The sequence below is a fragment of the Camelus ferus genome, chromosome 6 (genome assembly GCF_009834535.1).
Source record: "Camelus ferus isolate YT-003-E chromosome 6, BCGSAC_Cfer_1.0, whole genome shotgun sequence".
NCBI lineage: Eukaryota > Metazoa > Chordata > Mammalia > Artiodactyla > Camelidae > Camelus > Camelus ferus.
The window spans coordinates 50264359-50284419 of NC_045701.1; the positions used below are offsets into that span (position 1 = coordinate 50264359).

At 32.5% G+C, this 20061-nt stretch overlaps 1 long non-coding RNA gene across 5 annotated transcripts in view; it reads left to right on the forward strand.

Annotated features, from left to right (window-relative positions):
- The window catches only part of LOC106730238, a 579289-nt gene that overhangs the window by 329493 nt on the left and 229735 nt on the right, over positions 1-20061 (forward strand). The gene's annotated exons all lie outside the window — the stretch shown is intronic.

Consider the following 20061-nt stretch of genomic DNA (forward strand, 5'->3'; position numbering starts at 1 on the left):
TTCTGACTAAATGTCTGTCTTAGATAACAGACCGGACTAGGATCATGTTCTATTTTTATGGCTTTTCCTAGTGATTTGCTCACAGTTTTCTGAGAAACCCCTAACACTGCTCCACATGGGTGTTTCAGGTATTTCCATAACTTTTACTCATTCTCTCACTTGTTGCTCTCCTTTCTTGTGAAAACAGTCCAATGTCATCTTTTTTTTTTTCAGCATCCTCTTCAAGTTTATTCAAGTTATTTAGTATTTAGCTTCCACTTTTATATATTCTTCTGTATATTTTTAATATCACCCTACTTTTATGACTGAACATAGGTAGCCTTTTGAATTATTTTTAAAATCTAGAATAGAAAGTATCTTACAAAAATCGTTCAGACCAAACTGAAAGGACAAGGGGAATTTGAATCTGCCCCCCCGGGACTTCATCTCTCATATCCACAATGGCTTTGAATAGCAGACAGTTGCACAGTGGCTTTCATGGTATTCCTTTTTATTCTCTTTTTCTACAATGGATGTTTTAGAATAGCTGTATTTCCCTTTAGGTCTCTGATAGGATTTAACCTCACTAATTTACAAATACGGAGAAATGAAATCATCAGGGATTTTTAGTGCAAATTCCAAACGTATCTGTGGAATTGAACACTGAAAAGTATGAGAAATGCCCTAGATGAGATGAAATCAGGAACTGCTTTGTTTACCTTTTTTTAATGAGTTACCACGTTAATGACCATTGCTAACTAATGGGAAGGAATAAACATTCATTATTAATATTTCAGTAGTAAAGTACCTGTCAGATTTTATTTTTTCACTGTGCCCCTGATATATTAAGCATATGTTCTCTTAGATTCTGATTTAAGATCAATAAAAAGTGACCTTTCTGTCCTTGGTTCATAAAATGGTTAGCTGTCCTTCATGTGAACTTCCTTTGCAGTTGTACCTGCTCCAAACATTTATTGAACTTGCTTTCCCTTTATTCCCAACCCTTACACTAAGCTAATTCTCTAGTAAGTTCTTGCTTCAAAATAGTTAAGAAGATATACTTATGGCAAACAAGCATATGAAAAGGTTATCAACATCACATATCAGCAGAGAATTACAAATTAAAACAAGACCCCACTAAATACTTACTAGAATGGCTAACATCCAAAACACTGACGGCATTGAATGCTGATGAGAATGTGGAGCAATAGGAACTCTTGTTCATTGCTGGTGCAAATGCAAAATGGTACAGCTACTTTGGAAAACAGTGTGGCAGTTTCTGCAAAACTAAACGTACTCTTACCATAGGATCCAGCCCATCATAATTCTTGGCATTCACCCAAAGGAGCTAAAAACATGTCCACACAAAAGCACACATAGATGTTGATAGCAGCTTAATGCATAATGGTCAAAAGCAACCAACTTGGAGGCAACCAAGTTGTCCTTCGGTAGGTGAAGGGATAAATAAACTGTAGCACATCCATACAGTGCAATATTCAGCAGTAAAAAGAAATGAGCTGTTAAGCCATAAAAAGACATGGAAAAATCTTAAGTGCATATTACTAATTGAAAGAAGCCAATCTAAAAAGGCTCACTGCATACTGTAGGATTCTAAATTCTGTGACATTCCGAAAAAGGAAAAACTGGAGACAGTAAAATGATCAGTGTTTACTAAGAATTTAGGAGAGGGAGGAATGAATAGGTGGAGCACAGGGGATTTTGAAGGCACTAAAACTATTCTGTCTGATACCATATCGGTGGATACATGTTATTATACTTTCCAAAAGCAGTGTGATGTGCAACACCTGTACAATCCTAATGTAAACTACAGATTTTGGTTAATGTATCAGTGCCCCAGAACACTGGAGCTGACTCACATGATAGTTGATTTGTTGCTTTTCTTTCTAATTCAGTGATACCATGTTTTTGCTTGAATTGGTCATGCTGGAATACTTATTTCATGAACATCAGCAAATGCTGCAGATCAGTTTATTTCTTTTTTTTTTTTTTTTTTGTTTGTTTTAGAGAGCTGGCTTACCAGCACACCATTGATTAATATAATGTCTCAAACTTGTATCTAGGAAATATTTTGCCCAGGTTTAAATGGATTATAGAAAAAACTTCTCCCCAGAAAAGACCAAAAAAATGACAATTTTGATACCAATATTTTCCGGAAAAAAATTTTTAAAAATCATTTTTCTATATATTTTTATCCTCTTGATTTTCTAGAGCCATGATGGTAGTTTGTTTTTGAAGTTTCTAAATTGCGTCGTTAAAACAGAAATGAATCTAAGGGATCATAAAAGCCTATAGGTGATACAGATTAGGTATTAGCAGAGATGTTCATAAATGATTAATTGGAATAATTGAAGGAACTGAAGGAGTGTCCAAATGCAGATGCCTAAGGCACTCAAACAATTCTGCCTTAAAATAATTGTCAAAACTAGTGATGAAAAGATGATGGGGAGAATATTGAAGTGTGTATGTGGTTGGTTTTTATTTTATTTTTTTGGATGCCTAGTATACTCCATATTCTTTTACAGTAAGCTTATGTGATATTAATGCATGTTGAAAGAATTATAGCACAAGTAGCAAAGAGGGTAAATTGAGAGAAAGAAGTATATAGGGACTGAATGCAAAAGCATTATCTCTGGTTGAAATTAAGATAGGAAATATTTTAATGAAACTCATTATAGGTCCATTTTGAGAATATACCCATTTAATGGTTCATCCACAGGAAAGCTGGTTATGGGCAACAGCTCTCTCATTTTTTCCCACATCACACTTCCATTTAGCCTAACAATCTCGTGTTGTCTTGTATTCCCAGATTACTTTTACACCAGTTGTGTTTTCCTTGTGGCTGTGACCATTTTGGTTAATTTTTTTTGTAACCTTCTAACCCTACCCTGTTCCATGAGCTACTCAGCATTTTATACAAATCGGACTAGTTCTGGGTATACAATGTTTTCAGTGCCAAGTCTGGCTCCATGGGAAGGATGCTCCTCGTAGATCAATCTAGTATTTCTCTCCGAGGAGGAATCAGTTCAAAAATATTGAAAACAGTAAGTTTCTGTTTGTTAGATGATGTACTTTTGAGACAGTTCTCATAGTAGTTAAGTTTATAAGTCTAAAAGTTTGAGACTGTGTGCATAAAATCTCAGGGAAAATTTTCCACTCTCATTTTCAAGTGATGTTTTCAGTCTATAACTCATCTTGTTAAACTTCGGGTACAAGTTTTCAAACGTTAAAAAAAAAAAAGTGAGCTTTATTTATACTTGTCAAATAAGCACTCCTCATTAGTACTGACCTTAATAGTCTATGTGAATCTTCATACTGTAGACTCAGTGTCACAGTTGTCTTTTTACTGAGAGGCTTCTTTAAATGCATTGTGTCCCATTTAATTTATGTTTATCCAGATAGATAAAGCAAATCTATTTGAATAAATAAAGAGAGAAAGCAAATAAATAGATAAAGCAAATTTATATTGATAGAGCAAATATAAATTTAACATATGAGTACTTTTATAACTCACAGTATAGGAATTTCTATTTTTAAAGGATTTAAAAATTGTACATCTCAGGAAAGATTTGGATTTTAAGATATCTTATATCCTTATTTAAAAAATGTTTTGCTCAAATCTGATACCATACTGGATTCATGTTTATACTTGTCCCCAAACTAAGTTTAATTGTTACTAATTTTAAAGGGCAACAATGATAATGGACCTTTCCAAATTTCCTTTTTAATAGTATCAGTTGTCTTTATGCTATTAAGAGTAGGAATTTTCATTCTGAGCAGTGATAAGCTCACTATTTTATTTATGCATTCATGTATATATGTATGTATCTACCTATTCCATTTATTTATGGAGTGGCAGAGAAGAAGTCTAAATCAGATTTTGTTCAATTTCAGATCAATGTATATTGACAGGAAAATCACTTCAGCTGTAATTCTATCAGCTAACAATTGACTGGATTTCCAGCTGACTCAACACATTTAGTAGGGTAATTAGCTTTGATGCAGATTCACATTTGGTTACACGGATTTCTCTGTGTAATTTTTATTCATACTTTGATTTGTCCTATCTGGAGTGTAAAACAATTTAAACTAAATGTGAAGTTTGACAGTTTCAGAAGTGAAGTAATTAGATACTTTCATGGGAGAATGTCACTTTTTTTGCTGTAATCCCTGTCCATCACTCCCAAATGCATTGTGCTCAAAAGTATAAATTTGATAAGTACATAAGACAAATAAGCTTTGTGGTTTTGTTTTCATTACTTTAGGTGAAAATGCCATATAACATACTACACATATTTCTATAAATACTAATATGTATAATGTAAAATATATTCTGAAATGAATTTTAAAATGTTCATCTCTAGGGAACTTTTAACCTTGAACCTGTGTGGGTAGAGGTACCATACAGTCTGATTAATATAGTATGGGGACAGGTTTGAAAGTTACAGTGTGTTTCACACTGGGTATTTTTTCCTCCTGATTTATGATTGTATTGTTTATTATTCAATTCATAGAGTCTTTGTTTTGTTTTTACTTAAGCATTTATCAAAATATATTGTCATTTTATTTCACATATTCTCCTTTCTATTGCTGTCTCATGGCTGCCCCCACTACCACTGTAACAGATGTTAACTCTTTAATGTGTATTCTTGCATAAGGAATGCCATGGTCATAACTACACACAAATGCATTCACGTACACACATACACATACATGTTCAGTTACACACCTATATGTTTTTGTTTTCCATTTAAAAAATAATTCTGTATTATATAGTTTTCTACATCTTCCTTTGTCATTTTTTTGTATGTTGTAAAAGTCTTAAGTCAGTTGTTATACATCAAATACATAGTTTTTAGTATCAGTATAGTGTCCTGTGTTTGAATAAATTACGGTTCAACCCTCCACTTGTTGATGAGGTTCCTTTTGTTTCTAGTATTTAACTCTACAAACAAGACTTCAGAAAACATCTTTATGTGTTGGTAGTTTTATTCCAATGAAATGTATTCCTAGGAATGGATTTTGAAGACAAAGGATATGGGCATTTTCATAGCTATTTGAATACCTATCCCCTGGCTATCATCATTGGCACCAGCAACTGGAATCATTCCTTCTAAAATTTTTGATCTTATGGGTATACAGTGACTACTAATTATCATTTAATTTATATTTTTGACTGCTTGAGAAATTGATAATCTTTTCACATATTTAGTATTACTCGTTCTACTTTTCTCTGAATCATTTATTCATTGTCTTTGCCCCCCCCCCCTTTTTTTTTTCGCTGTAGTATCTTTCGGTCATCAATTTATGTCAAGCTTTACTTTATGTGATGACATTATGTTAAGACCATATTCTTACTCTTGTTTTAGATCCTTTCAAAATTAATAGAACTCTCAGAATATGATATTTATCTTATTATTAAAGTGTTAATCATAGAATAATACATGCATTTAAAAGAATCACTAAGCAATATAGTGCTCTAATTCTTTCTCCTGCTCTTCTAACTTGTAAAAAGTAACTGGTGAACGTCTGAGGTTTAGAGATCTTCCTTTAGATGTTCTTTAGAGCAGATCTGCTTTTAGCTTTCTTTCATCTGGGAATGATTTTATCTCACCTTCATTCCTGAAGCGTATTTTCCCTGAATATAGAACACTGGGCAGACAGTTATTTTTCCCTCAACACCTAAAAAATGTGCCACTTTCTTACGGTTTCTGTGGTTTATGATGAGAAATCTGCTGCCTTTGTTCCTCATAGTTAATGCATAGTTTCTCTCTGTCTACTTTCAAGATTTCCCTTTGTCTTTAACTTTCAGAAATTTGATCAAGAAATGTCTAGGCATAGATTTCTTTAATGTTATCTTGTTTTCAGTTTGTTCAACTTGTTTAATCTGTAGGTTTATGTTTTGTTTTTCACGATTTTTTGGGAGTTTGTAGCCATTGGTTTCTTCAAATACTTTTTCAGTTCCACAAGTTTTTTTTTTTTTTTTTTCTGGGACTCTGATGAACAATTATTTCATTAGATTTTTTGTTATTGCCTCATATCTCCCTGAAAATCAATTTCAATACACTTTCTCTTTGTTGTTCAGATTGCATAATTTCAGTTGCTCTATCTTCAAGCTCATTGTTTCCTCTGTTGTTTCCATTCTTGTATTAAGCCCATCCAATGATTTTTTTAAAATTTGATTATTGTACTTTTTAAGTCAAAAATTTTCATTTAATTTTTCTTTATGTCTTCTATTTCTTTGCTGAGATTTTTGATAGTTTAAATGTTTCCAGAATGTCTGTAATCGCTCGCTAGAGTATTTATAACATTGACTGCTTTGAAATCCTTGTCAGAGAGTTCCAAAATCTGAGTCATCTCAGTCCTTTCTCATTCAAACTGAGATTTTGTTTGGTACGACAGTCATTCTGATGTATTAATTTGACTGGAGGATAGTCCCCACTTATTCAGTCAAACAATAATGTAGGTTTTTCTGTGAATACGTTTGGTGAAAGTAATTCAAGTCCACAAACAGTTGATTTTATGTAAGGCAAATTATTTTACATAATCTGTGTCAGTCTGAGTCAATCAATTGAAAGGTTTTAGCATAGTTAAGACATCCCTGCAGAAAAAGTTTATTCTGAGGACAGCAGCTTCAGCCTATGCCAAATACCAACAGTTTCTTCTTCTGGACAGCATGTTCCATGAATTTTAGACTTGTCTGGCTAGCCTCCACAATCAGGTAAGCCAATTCCTTGCAGTAAACTTAATATAAATCTCCTACAGATTCTTATCTGGTTGAATCTTGCCTGATATACCTGATTCTTAGAACAACAAGTAGTTTTGCACTCTGCCCTGAACATATTGTGTGTTATAAGACTGTGGTACCAGTTCACAGGATCTACTGGGGAGGGGCCAGCAGAAAATAAATTATAATGTAAGGAAATATAAAATACTAGAGATTGAGCAAAATAGTGAAAAGAATAAACGTATGCTTAAGATTTTAAAATTATGCCTGACAGTTAAAAGCAAAAATAATTATAAAATGGTTCAATCTGGCTCTCAGTGGATGAGGAGAATATATCAGATAACTGTATCATAAAGGAGGGAGGGTAAAGGAATGTAAGGCGTGATGAGGTAGCAGCATTCCACTTGAAGTTGTAATCTGCAGTCTTAGCTTACACACTCATGGCATTTACATATGTGAGTTTAAAACTTAAGCTCACACAAAACCTGTACATGGATGATTACAACAGTCTAATTTATTATCTCTAAACATTGGAAGGAACTAAGATGTCCTTCAACATGTAAATGTTGTGTGGAATAGTATTCCAAACTATTCAGGATAAAAGAGAATGAACTATCAATGCCGGTAATAGTATGGATGAATCAGAAAGATTTTTTTCTAAAAGAAAAAGCCATACCCAAAAGTATACATATTTTATGATTCTATGTATATGAAATTCTGGAAAGGAATATTCAGAAGAAAAATCATTCAATTGTTTTTGTTTGGATTTTGGAGAGAGCAAAGGGTTTACTACAAAGCAAAAGTAGTAAACTGAAATTTAGCCTATAGTTGTACAAGCTGGAGTTACCATGTCAATTGTACCCAAAGGCAACACCCAACATTATTTTATTATTATTATCAACTATATTTTTCAGTTAAGTAAAACTAAAATTAGTTCTCAGACATCTGTGATTAAAACTAGAGTGTTCACAGGGAGGTGGCAAATAGCAAATACATGAATTGGAATAGGTGTTAAGACAGGAGGGCATTGATCCCAACTCTCTTCGACATGTAGCACATGGAGAAAATTCTAGTAATTATACACCATTTTGGAAAAATGATGGGTCTATCCAAATGGATGCTAAGAGCCCCCTCCAAAGTGTACCCTCCCATTGCTGCCCAACCGTTTGGTGCCTGAGTGGATCACTAAGTTAGCATAAATCTTACATAGCTGCAGTATAGACAGGGAGTGCTTGTGTTGTGGCCAGCTAGAAAATGTGTGCCCAAACTAAGGTTATTCAGGCTATTTAGAAAAATTTTAATAATTTTCAAAAGTAAACGATGTCCCTTAATTTTTTATTTTGATAGGATTGTGATACCAGTTTTTTGGTGACAAGATTAGGTTGGCTTTATAAATTAAATTGAGAAATGTTTCTCATTTCTGAAATACCTATAATAAAGTAAGGTTTATCTCTTACTTGAAAATTTGGTTAATATGTAAAACTACGTAGGCCTAATGCTTTTTTGAGGGATATTTTGAAAATTCACTTTCTTTAAGGGCTATAGTTTGATTCTTGTGTTCTCTTGAATCAATTTTGATAGTTTTTATATTTTTAGAATATTTTACTTCAATTTATCTCAAAATATTTTGTATAAAATGTCACATAGTGTCCCAGTTTGATTTGTTCCTACTCTGTTCCAGGCACAAATTGGTCCCCTTTTAAAATCTTAGTAGTCTCAATTTGCATCTTATTTCCTTTTTCCTTGAAAAATCTTGCTTAAGGTTGATCTATTTTCTTAGTCCTTTCAGTGACTTTTTTTCTCTTTCTAAATTCTTAAGTTCAATGATGCCTGTTCAAGAAGGCAAGTAATGTTGATTTATAGTGGCACAGTTGCCATTTAGTTACAGACATTACCGTATTAATTTCTTCTTTGAACTTAAGTTCTTTATTTATTTAATTATTTTTGTCTTGTTTCCATTTTCAAACAAGTAGGAATTTCTTGTCTGTCTTTTTGTAATTGATTTCCAATTTTGTCACATTTTGGCCTTTTTTAAAATATATTTGTTTCTTTGGAAGTCATATATTATGTTTCTAGTTTATAAAATTTAGATGCACACCTGGCTTAACTAGGTCTAAAGTAAATCTGTATGTACAGGCTTCTTTTATAATTTTTAAAACTTTCAGAATTTACCAAGTATCTTATTTATAACTTCTTTTTAAACCTCCCTGTGTAACCAGTTGTTTTATTTACCTAAATGTTTATGGATTTCTATGGTCATTCTTCTTTATCCTTCCATCTCACACTTTCCTTCGTATTGACGTTTGTTTTTTGGTGGAGGGTACCTTTTAGTGAGAGTGTGTGGGTAGGAAATTGTCTCATCTTTTTTTAATGTTTTATTTTTTGTAATTGTAATTTGCAGTAAATTTTGAATGATAGCTTAGTTGAGTATAGAGTTATTCTTAGGTGGACAGATGCTTCTAGGATATTACCTTTCTATAGGCATCTGTTATTGTTGATGAGATGTTTGTTTTAAGACTATTTTTTGTTCATTTTATGTTTTTTTCCTCTGTAGCTTTTAAGATTTTTTTCTGTACATTTTATGATTTGTAGTTTCAGAATGGTGTTTCTGGACCAGAACTTGTTTTTTTCTCTTGTTCAGAAACTTTTCTGTTGCTTCTGTCTGAAGACGTAGGGTTTTTGTTTTGTTTTTAAGTTCTGAAAATTTACAGCTAAATTTTTTTTCAACTAGACCTTTTCTTCCTTTTAATCCAGTCTATAATGCTGAAAGTACAGCTCGTTTCTATCCTTCTCATGTTATCCCCAATGATTCTTAATGGCTGTTAAGTACTTTACATTTCTTCTTAACTCCTGATTTCTTGGTTATTTGCTCAGATTTCTCAGTAAAACTATCAATTATCACTTCAGATATGCCCAATCTTTTGTTTAAAATGTTTATTTAAATTTTAATTTCAGTGACTCTATGTCTAAAATACCTACTGCTATTTATTATTCATTTATTTATCTGTCTTTTGTTAGTTTCATCCCATCACATATTTTCTTTATTGATTCCTCAGACTGGAGGGTGGAATGTTCTCAGTTTCCTGTGTCAGTAGTAAGAAGGTCCCCTCATAGTACTTGAGTTTGTGTAGGGAGCTTTATTATCTCTGTCTGCTTTGGCATGGACATAAAACTTCAGCCACCAGCCTCTGTGGTCTGATTCTCCTAGAGACACCATTAAAGATTCAGATCCCTCTCACCATTCTCAGACTTTTGTTATCTTTGTCATTTATTGCACCTAGAGCTCTCTTTTCTTTTTTTTGATGGTCTATGTGTGTATGTATGTGTGTGTATATGTATATATTTAATATCCCAGATTTCTTTATTTGATCAGAAATGCATCTGCTGTCAATATCTATTTAAATTTACCTCATTAATGTTCAGCATATATAACACAAATATACATTTTATTGTTACTCTAATCTCTGTTCCTCGTTAAGCCCCTGTATTATATGAATAATATATAATCCTGACTACATACGTAGAAAACTGTGTAGAATTGAAGACATAGGCCAGAGAGTTTAAAAAAAAAAGCATTTTTGCTTACTAGAAATAAGGGCACTCAATTTGTGTATTAAATCCTTGCTTTTATGATTTGCCAGAAATATATTCCTTATCCTTTATGCCTAAAAGCTTCCAATAATGCTAGCTAAACTATATTTTGAGGGACCAAAATTGTGCCAACAGTATCCACGATTTTATGACTAGCTCTTGGTTTGTATAGAGAAACAAGCAACATTTTCTAATGGGAAATCACTAATCAATCATTAAACTCTTTCCCACTGAATCTGGATGCAGCCTTGAATGCTTTTAAATATAGTACTCCTGGAAGCCACAGCCAATCAATCAGCATTTGCATGTGAATTGAAACATATTAGTCATCTTTGATCTTTTATTTCAGACCTAAATCGGTAATAACTACAGTTAAGTGATATCAGGTCTGAACTCAAACCATCAGCCTTGGTGCTAAATTGATGTTAGCAATTTTAGACAGGGGAATTATGTTTTACAATACTCCTACTATGCACTATGCTCCTTGAAGTCCTCTCAGTTTGTCCTCACAACAAACTTATGAAATTAAAGTCATATTCATCAAGGAAAAAGATATATGTTAATTTCTTCAGAGACACCCAGAACAAAAAATTATCAAATCTAGAATTTGAACCTAGGTATTGGTCTCCAAAGCCTCTGCTTCTGGGATAGTCATGCCAAAGCAAAAGTAAATTGCTAAGAAATATCCATGATCACATTACTATTTCCTATCAGAGACAGTAACATGGGCATCTTGAATAATTCTGAAAATCTATGTAATATTATAAACAATTTGGAAGTAGATGAATGTGTGCTTATAAACCACAGACATGAAACATGTACAGGATATATATATAATAAGAAAAAGAAAGGTTTGGCAAACTACTTCAAATGTTTGATGCTATTTATTGTCTAACTTTTCCTTCATTTGGCATGTAAGTTTTCTAACTGCATTATTTGAAAAACACATTATGTACTGTCAGTAGATTTTAAGATTTGAATATGCATTATGATTTGAGAGAGATTCCAAGTGACAGCATAGGGAGGGGGGCCCACATGGGCTCTGGTGCACTCCCTGGTCTGAGGAGATGCAGCTGAAAATCTGGGAGACCAAGACAGCTAGAGATGGTGGTGCAGATACTGGAGCAGAGTGAGCTGCAGAGAGAAAGAGAACTCTGGAGACTTGCCGAGAATCCACCTAATCACTGCGTATGGAAGAGGAAGCCACTTGACGCTGGGGAAAAAGTAACAACAATTCATGAATATACTTGAGGGAGCAGTACTGGGAGGCTACACAGGGTCAAGGAGAGTATCTGTTTTCACTTCAAGACTGGAAAATAGTCATTATTCAGAGGGAATTGGGTGAAATAATCATAAATATTTTGCCTGCATAGTTGGAAGAGTCATCTTTAAGGTAAATGCTTCTCTGTTCCTTCCAGATAAATATTAAAAGCATCTTTGAGAGGATTAAACCATTTTTAAGAAACATGTCCTAAAACAAACTAAAGAAAAATTATGCAAATATAAAAATATCCAGTATACAACAAGGTGAAATGCAGAATGTCTGGTATTCAATAAAATATTATCAGCATGCAAAGAAATACAACACTTAAAGAGATTAAAATTCCATCAGTCAAAACTGAACAAGAAATATAACCATTGTTAGAATTAGCAGAGAAAAGCAATAAATGTTTTTCTAGCTATCTTTTATGTATTGAAAAAGCTGGAGGGAAATGAGTATGGTAGTAGAAATAAGGAGCCAAATTAAACTTCACAAAATAAAATCTATAATTTGTGAGATTAAAAATTCACTGGATGGCATTAATGGCACATTAAACACTGCAGAGGATAACTTTATTTCAATAGAAATGACCCAAATCAAAAATGGAAAGAATTTTTAAAATTACCAAATAATTAGTGAATTGTTTGACAACTTAAAGCTATGTAAATAGTTTTAGTTCCCAAAGATAAGAGGATTAAAAAAATATTTTTAAAGAGGCAAGCTAAGGCCTTTTAATTTTCTCTAATAAATGATTTTTAATGCTGAAGTTTCCTTATCATCTCAATAGAAACAGAGAAAGCATTTGACAAAATCCAGCATCTATTCTTGATTAAAATCTTTCAGCAAAGTTGAAGAGAAGTAAACTTCCTCTGCTTGATAAAAGCATCTATGAAAAACCCATAGGTAATATACTTAATAGTATAAACTAAGAGTGTTCCTCCTAAGATCAGGAAAGCAAGGATGTCTGCTTTCACCACTTTTACTTAATATTGCACTGGAGTTTTGGTTATGAAAACATAATTAGTGATCTTGTTGAAAAAAATATTATGAAGTGAAATATATATTGATTTACCACTTATGCTTGTTTTATTACACATCTGAACATCATTATCACCCCAAAATACCTAGACATGACCAACAATAAACAAATTCAGTTATCTTTGACATTATAACAGACCTTCCAATACATACAATTATTACATGTTTTTCCATATGTGTCATTATGAAATCATAATGCCAACTTAGCAGGAAAGAACATTTTTGAAAGTTTTTTTTTTTCAGCTTGAGTTGCAACTTCCAAATTTCACATACAATATTTAGGTTCCCATTTTTACTCCCATATTCATCCCTGCAAAATTCAGGTGCAGAACTAAATTCAGTGTGGATTTGTTTTAATGGCAGAAGAGTTGCAACTTAACCATGAATTTCTCTCCCCTTACTATCCTTTCATGGTGCAGTGATAGCAGAAAAATATATAAGATGAATAATAATCAGATGTAATGTTAAAATATACAAGAGGAAGACAAACAAATTGCTGATATTGAAGGAATCACATATAATTCATAATTCAATATTAGTAGACCAGGGATTCGGTAGAGTTGCACACATTGAATATGTATTAGATGAAAAGAAATGACATAGCAAATATGTAAAAATAATGCAGTGAAGAGGAGAAAGAGTAGGGAGAGGAAGAGTAAGGAACTGAAGGAGGAAAAGGGGAAAGGAACAGATAAGGCAAAAGAAAAGTGAACGATTATTTTTGATAGTATTTTTAAGTTACAGTAGAAAATGAGTAAAATTTTCCACAGGTGCTTCATGCTATCGTGGACATTAACAATAACATTAATGAATTAAAATAAGATGTCAAGAACTATAAAACCACAAAATGATGCACAAAAGGAAGTTGTAGAAATAACTGAAAAACAAGAATCAATACAGTAATATAACAACAGAAAGAATGAGTAAATATGTTTGAAACAGCATAAATATATAAGACAGAGCAAATACATCATAAATATATGACATAAAGAGAAAGATCAGAAACAGGAGAAAATAACAAATCACAATTAGAGAAAAGAAGTAGATATGGGGGTTAAATTAAAATAATCTCATGAAGGTCTTTACTAATCAGTGTATTATATGTGCCTAGCATAACACACAGGAAAATTTAGTGCTCAAAAAGTATTTAATCCAATGTTACAATAATTGGTATTCTTGAAAGAATAAACCCACTGAAGGGGTATATTGGTAAGTTATCTGAGTGATGTTAATATAACTCATTGTTTTTCCTTTTAATATATTTTGTGTCTAAAATAAAGGCTTATTATGAATATTTGTTCTAAAACTAGTCATTGCCATAAAAATAAACATTTGAAATTTCTCTCAAATTATTATTACAATTATTATAAATGTATTTCCTTAAAATTGAATATATAAATTCATGTAAAAGTACATCAGTGAGACTCTCATTCATTTACTCATTCAAAATTGCTTTTTGGTATTTTTATATGTACCAGTCATCTTTATGAACACTAGAGATAAAACAATGTAGTAAGTAGATAAAGACCTTGCTTTTGTGGAACTTATACTCTCAGAACTGACTAGGCAGATTCCGATCTACAGTTTCCAGTGGTATGACTCTGCGTGTGTGTGTGTGTGTGTGATTTCATCATCTAACATATCAGTGGACATACAGCAAACATTTTCCCAAGAAGTTAAGATTTCTAATCTTTGTGTCCATTTCCTGATTGAGTACAGTAAACACTCCATCATGTTGTGCAGTTAATTAAACAGTTCAAGGGAAAAAAAGCCCTGGAGGAAGATTTGTGTCTTTAGAAATGGTGGATTATTTTCCTAAAGAAGTGGTTATCAAACTTTCATGTACCTAAGAATCATCCTAGAGTGCAGATTCAGAATCAGTAGGTTAGGGAGCAGACAGGCAACCAACAGTTTTGCAAGCATCCCAGGGTGATTCTAATGAATTGTTCTTCCTTCGAGACAGTAAGTTTCTTTGTAAAGGATGGGATTTGACTGCTTTTTTTTAAAAAAAATTTTTAAGTTACAAATAAATGATTACATCTAGTTGTATTTTAGTAATGACAAATATCAGTTTTCAAAGAATAGCCTTTAATCCCTTTCAGTTATAGACCATTAAGAAATTTCTTACAAAACATCTAACAAAACTTGCACCAGTTTCCTTCTAGATAATTAAAAGCTGAGATTTCCTAGGCTTTTCAAAGTGTTAGTCTATTGTTGACATGTTATGTTATTTTATCAACTTGTTGAGAAATCAGTATGGAATTATGTTTGAAACATTTAGTAACATTTCTTTAAATTTTCTGAGTATGAAATATGGGTTATGAATTAAGTTCTATGAATTGAATATAGAACAGACCACTAAAAATATATAGAATCCAATCCTTAATAGATTTTCTATAGGGCTAGTAGAAATGATATTTTGACCAGATGTTTCCTAGACCTGACTCCTATTCTTTGTTACCAATAGTTAAATGGATTTGTAATTTGGAGCCATATTTGCATAAACTAGATCTAGTCCCTTCTATCCAGAGAGAATATATTCTATACATTGGTTACTTTACTGCCAAAATCCACTATCTAATTATCTAATATAATTGGCCATGTAATCTCATTCCTACTCGTTGGTCTAAGATGTTGGAGATCAGCTATGTTAAAATCAAACTTAATCATTGATGGATAGGTATTTTCCATGACTGAGATATATTATAGATCTGTTATTCACATCCCTCTTCCTTTAGATTATGATCATGTATTAACTCTTGCTGCATGTTGTAAATTTTCTTCCTTAGCACTTACTACAAAATCAATTATTCATGTAATTTATTATTTAATATCTCCCTCTCCTCCTACACTATGAACTTCATATGAACTATCAATTCTTTTGTTCATCATTGTAATTCCAGTGCTTAATGCAGAGCATCATTTGGTGAATGAATGAGAAAAACATGAGAATGCTAAACTCCAAATTAACATTCTATTTTCTATGTATGTATTTTGTGATTAGCCCATATTAGACACTCTTTAAAAACATGCCAGTGAAATGTACTGCTGAATTCACCATAATAATGTAGTGAATTATAGTATAGTGGGCTCTTTCTCAGATCTTACCAGGAAAACTTTTCTCTTGACTTAATCTCAGGCATATCATTCCTCATTCTAAATTGTGACTTTTATCTTAAGGACTTCATATATCATAAAACATTGTGTTTTCCTCTTTGTGGTGACTTTTTAAAAGTATAGAGACAGGATTTTAGCCTACAGTGGGAAATTATGCACATTTTTGGGGTGTGTATTTTGGGTATTGGCCTTATTCCCACCTTTATCTTACCCATCCTTTGCTCATTTGAACTGTTTTAGATTTCTGCACCACCTTATTTTAGCTTTTTATATTTGTAACCTTCAACCCATTTATACAGTATTATAGAATTGGTCTTTCTACAGTAAGATAGGTATAAATAAAATAATAAGAAAAATGAACAAATGAGCGCATAGATATTTATTTTTATCGGTTTTTTGAGAAATTAAGTGTTGTAAGAACACAGATGATTAAACATTAACAAGAAAAATAGTTCCAAAAAGCATAGAAGTTGGGGGCAATCCTTAAGCCTACCATGATGTGGTCAATATCACTTCTCCATTATTTTTAAATTGCCATTAAACGCTAAGTGAAGGTAGCTTGTGAAGAGAGAGAATTGAGAAGGATCTAGTTCAGGTTCCTAAGACACAGTAGAAAACAATTTTTTTTAAACTGGCACAGGGGAAATCTTTTTTGTTTTTGTTTTTGTTTTATTTTTGGTTCACATATTCCAAAATGTAGACTAAAGATGTTGAATCTAGTCTACTATCGTTTGTTGATAAAAGAGTCTTTCCCAATAAAAATATTTTCAGAGTAGTATTTAATCTAAAAAGAGGTGCTGAGATAATGGGGGGAAGTCTTAGAAATTTTATATGAATCAAGGAAGCTTTAGGCTCTGCCTATCTTTCCAGAAGCTAAGTGCAGGTTATCAAGGTGCCAGTGCTGAGAGTTGCAGCATAAATTGGCTTCATGACACTTTTTCTGTAGCTGGTACTATCCATTTGTGATGTAACTAATGGTTTCTTTTTAATGGGTGATTTGTCTTACACAGTTTATCATCTTTCTAACACTGCTACCATGTAATATTCTTTAGAATATTGAAATTGAAGGTTAAAATGAAATGCTCATTATTAATGCTTAGTTAACAAGATAAAAAAATTGTTTTAAATTAAAATTGCTTTTTCAAGCATACTCAGAATTCTTCAAATTCAAATTTCTTTATTAAAAAACCCTCATATACAAAGTGATACTAACAGTGCTGTAGTAAAGCCCATAATAATTCTTCTTATTCATGATTTCATACATCAATTATTTGATAACCTAGTTGTTAAAAGGCTCTATTCTAAGTAGTGGGTATTCAGAAGTTAACAAAACCAATGAAAAAATTTTCTGTCCTTACAAATACAGTAAAATTACAGTAAAATGTTTAGTCAGTAAACAAAAATATACAGGTAAATATATATATTATTTAATTTGCTGGTAATTTCTAAGGAGAAAATGCAAGTATGGAAGTAGGTTAAGATAGGTGTTTGAGGGGCATGTGTAGTATTAGAGATGGTAGCCTCCTTGTGAAGTTGGCATCTGAGCAGAAACTTGAGTGAGGGAATCATAATGGCATCTGGGAGAAAAGCATTTCAGCAAAGGGAGTAGCACGTTCCTGACACAGGAGCAGACCTGGTTGGTTTGAGTAACAGTGAAGAGGTTAATATGTTTTGAAGTAGAGTGAGCGGAGGGGATAGTAATTAAGAGATGAGATTGGTTCGAATTGTGCCTGTCATATTCTAGGGCATGATCATGTGATAATTGGAGGTTTCTTTTCTTTGTTTTTTGACTTTTTTGTGAGAGCAGTTTAAGGTTCACAGCAAAATTGAAGAGAAGATACAGATATTCCCCAAAAGTCCCCTTCCCTAACACATGCATAGCCTCCCCCATTTTCAACATCTCCCACCAGGGCAGTGCATTTGTTACAACTGATGAACCTACATGCACACATCATAATCACCCAAAGTCCATAGCTGACAAATGGTTCACTCTGGTGTTGTACATTTTATGGATTTGGACAAATATATAATGACATGTAGACATCATTTTCATATTATGCAGAGTATTTTCACTGTCCTAAAGATCCTCTTTGATAATTCAAGTTTTTATATGATCCAATTGGAATACTATAAAACCCCACTGAGTTTTTCAGACTCTCCTATCCCAGAATTAACCAAAAATACACAATTATATTTGGCCACATTTTATTCTTTAATTAAAGTACAGTGATAAAATTTTCTAATATGTGAAATAGATAAGCATGATGTTAGCATGAATCTTAGTATTTCTAAAAATGCTAACAATTTGGATAAGTTACCAACATTGCTCACTGTAACTGATTATGTAACTTTCTCTAAATATGCTGAATGTTAGCCAGTGAAAGTTTGGAGAATGTGGGAGTTGGGGGAGCAGAGAGTATGAAAAATTACTGAAGACCTTCAGTAGAGTAACCTTTGGTTGGGTCTGTGAGTTTAGACTAGGGAATTGGTTAAAAAATAACTTTTGCTTGATTAGAATGTTATTCATAATAACTATAATGCTGTTCTATAGGATAAGCAATAACTTCTGCATTCACTATAACTGTTGAGGAAGCTATTGTATAATAAAAAAGGCATCTATTCAAGAGGTATGTTGCTTATTTCAACATTTATCAAAAATATGTTTACTTGATGATGCTTTTCCAACATAAATGTTACTGTTAAATCTTTGAAATAGTGATCAAGTGAATAAGACAAAATTATGGAACAGTTCCAACCAGGAACATGTTATCTTGCATTTGTGTAATAATGTTCTGAAAAACTACATAAGAAACACACTGGTTAATTAGTAACTTCTATCAATAGGGGAAATATATTTTTCCTGTGTATTTCTTAGCCTCTAGGAAATATGTTACTATAAACAAGATACATGAAATATTATTTGAAGGAAAATATATGTTTTCTTCCTCTTGAATTTTGCTTAATATGGGTGTAAAAATAGATTTAGAGGTTAGAGGAGAGGTCGTTTATTTTTAGTGAAATACTCTCCAAAGGATGAAGGTGAAACATGCATGCTGTTACAATTCCTGGCAGTCATTTTCTCTGGCAGGCTGATTTGGAACCTGGCTTAAGGTATAAAAGCATTTGAAAATAATACTAAAGAAGTACAGAATATTGAATATAAAATGGTAAACTAAATGAATGAATAAAAACCATACCAAAAGACTACACAAATATTTGGGACTAAATTCGTGGTATAGAATTAGAAAATCACAGGGATGAGGAAGTGATTTATACAGCTACCTTCAAACTGAATTCTGTGAAGAATGAATTGAAATAAGAAAATGTACATTATTCTGCTCATGTACCATCTTGGTGAAGTGATTATTGCTCTAGTAGCCTAATCACTGCTTATGAGACTCTTGAGTAGTGAATGGTTGTTAAAAAGTGCTCCTTGCACAAATTCAGCTTCCATAAGTTCAGTTCTGATTCCAAATCTGTATTTGTAGCTTTTCAGTACTGTTCTTTTCACACATGAAGCATTTGTTCTTTGAAATACCACACCACCATTGTATTCTTTAGAGATGTCTGTGGTGGACAGGTTATTTTGGAATTGTTAGATTTTTTTCTTCCTCTAATTTTTACCCTATGCTAGTTCCTTCTTCCCTCTGGGCATTTCCCTCTTCAACCCACTATTTATCTGTCACTTTAAAACACACTCTACTGTGTGAAAAGAAAATTTAATGATTCCTTTGACCTGTTTATAGCAAATCACAAAAATGTTTGAAATTAACAAGTTAACAGAATAATCCTAACTTTAATAAAAATAAGGAGTCTGTTGGCTGTTATCCAAGAAACATCCTGCTTTTAGGGGTGAATAGGTCACCTGGAATAAATTGTAAAATCTTCACAAATACACTGTAAGATTTAGTTTGTTCATTTGTGGTAGGTACTTATTAATCCATTAGAGCTGAAGCCAGAAGGCCAAAGATCTGAGAAGGAATAATTTCTTATACTAAAAATACATAGGAGGTAGGAGTTAGACGATTATCATAAAATATGATATTTTCTAAACTACTGGTAGATGACTTTTAGCTTAGATTCAAGGTCTTGATAATTTCTGAAGTAAACTCTTAATGATCCATATCCTCTACTAGGAATCTCAGACTCAGTTGAATCCACACCTTTTTAAGATTCATTTAAACCAAATCAAGTAGTCCGAGAATGTTCAAAGAAACTCCCCCTTTGGAGCAATAGTCTATACAACCTGATTCTCTCTTCCTCTCAGTTATGGGTACAGATGCCACCTCTGGCTGGATTTCAAAAGCATCAGCTAGAGGCAGCTGGCACT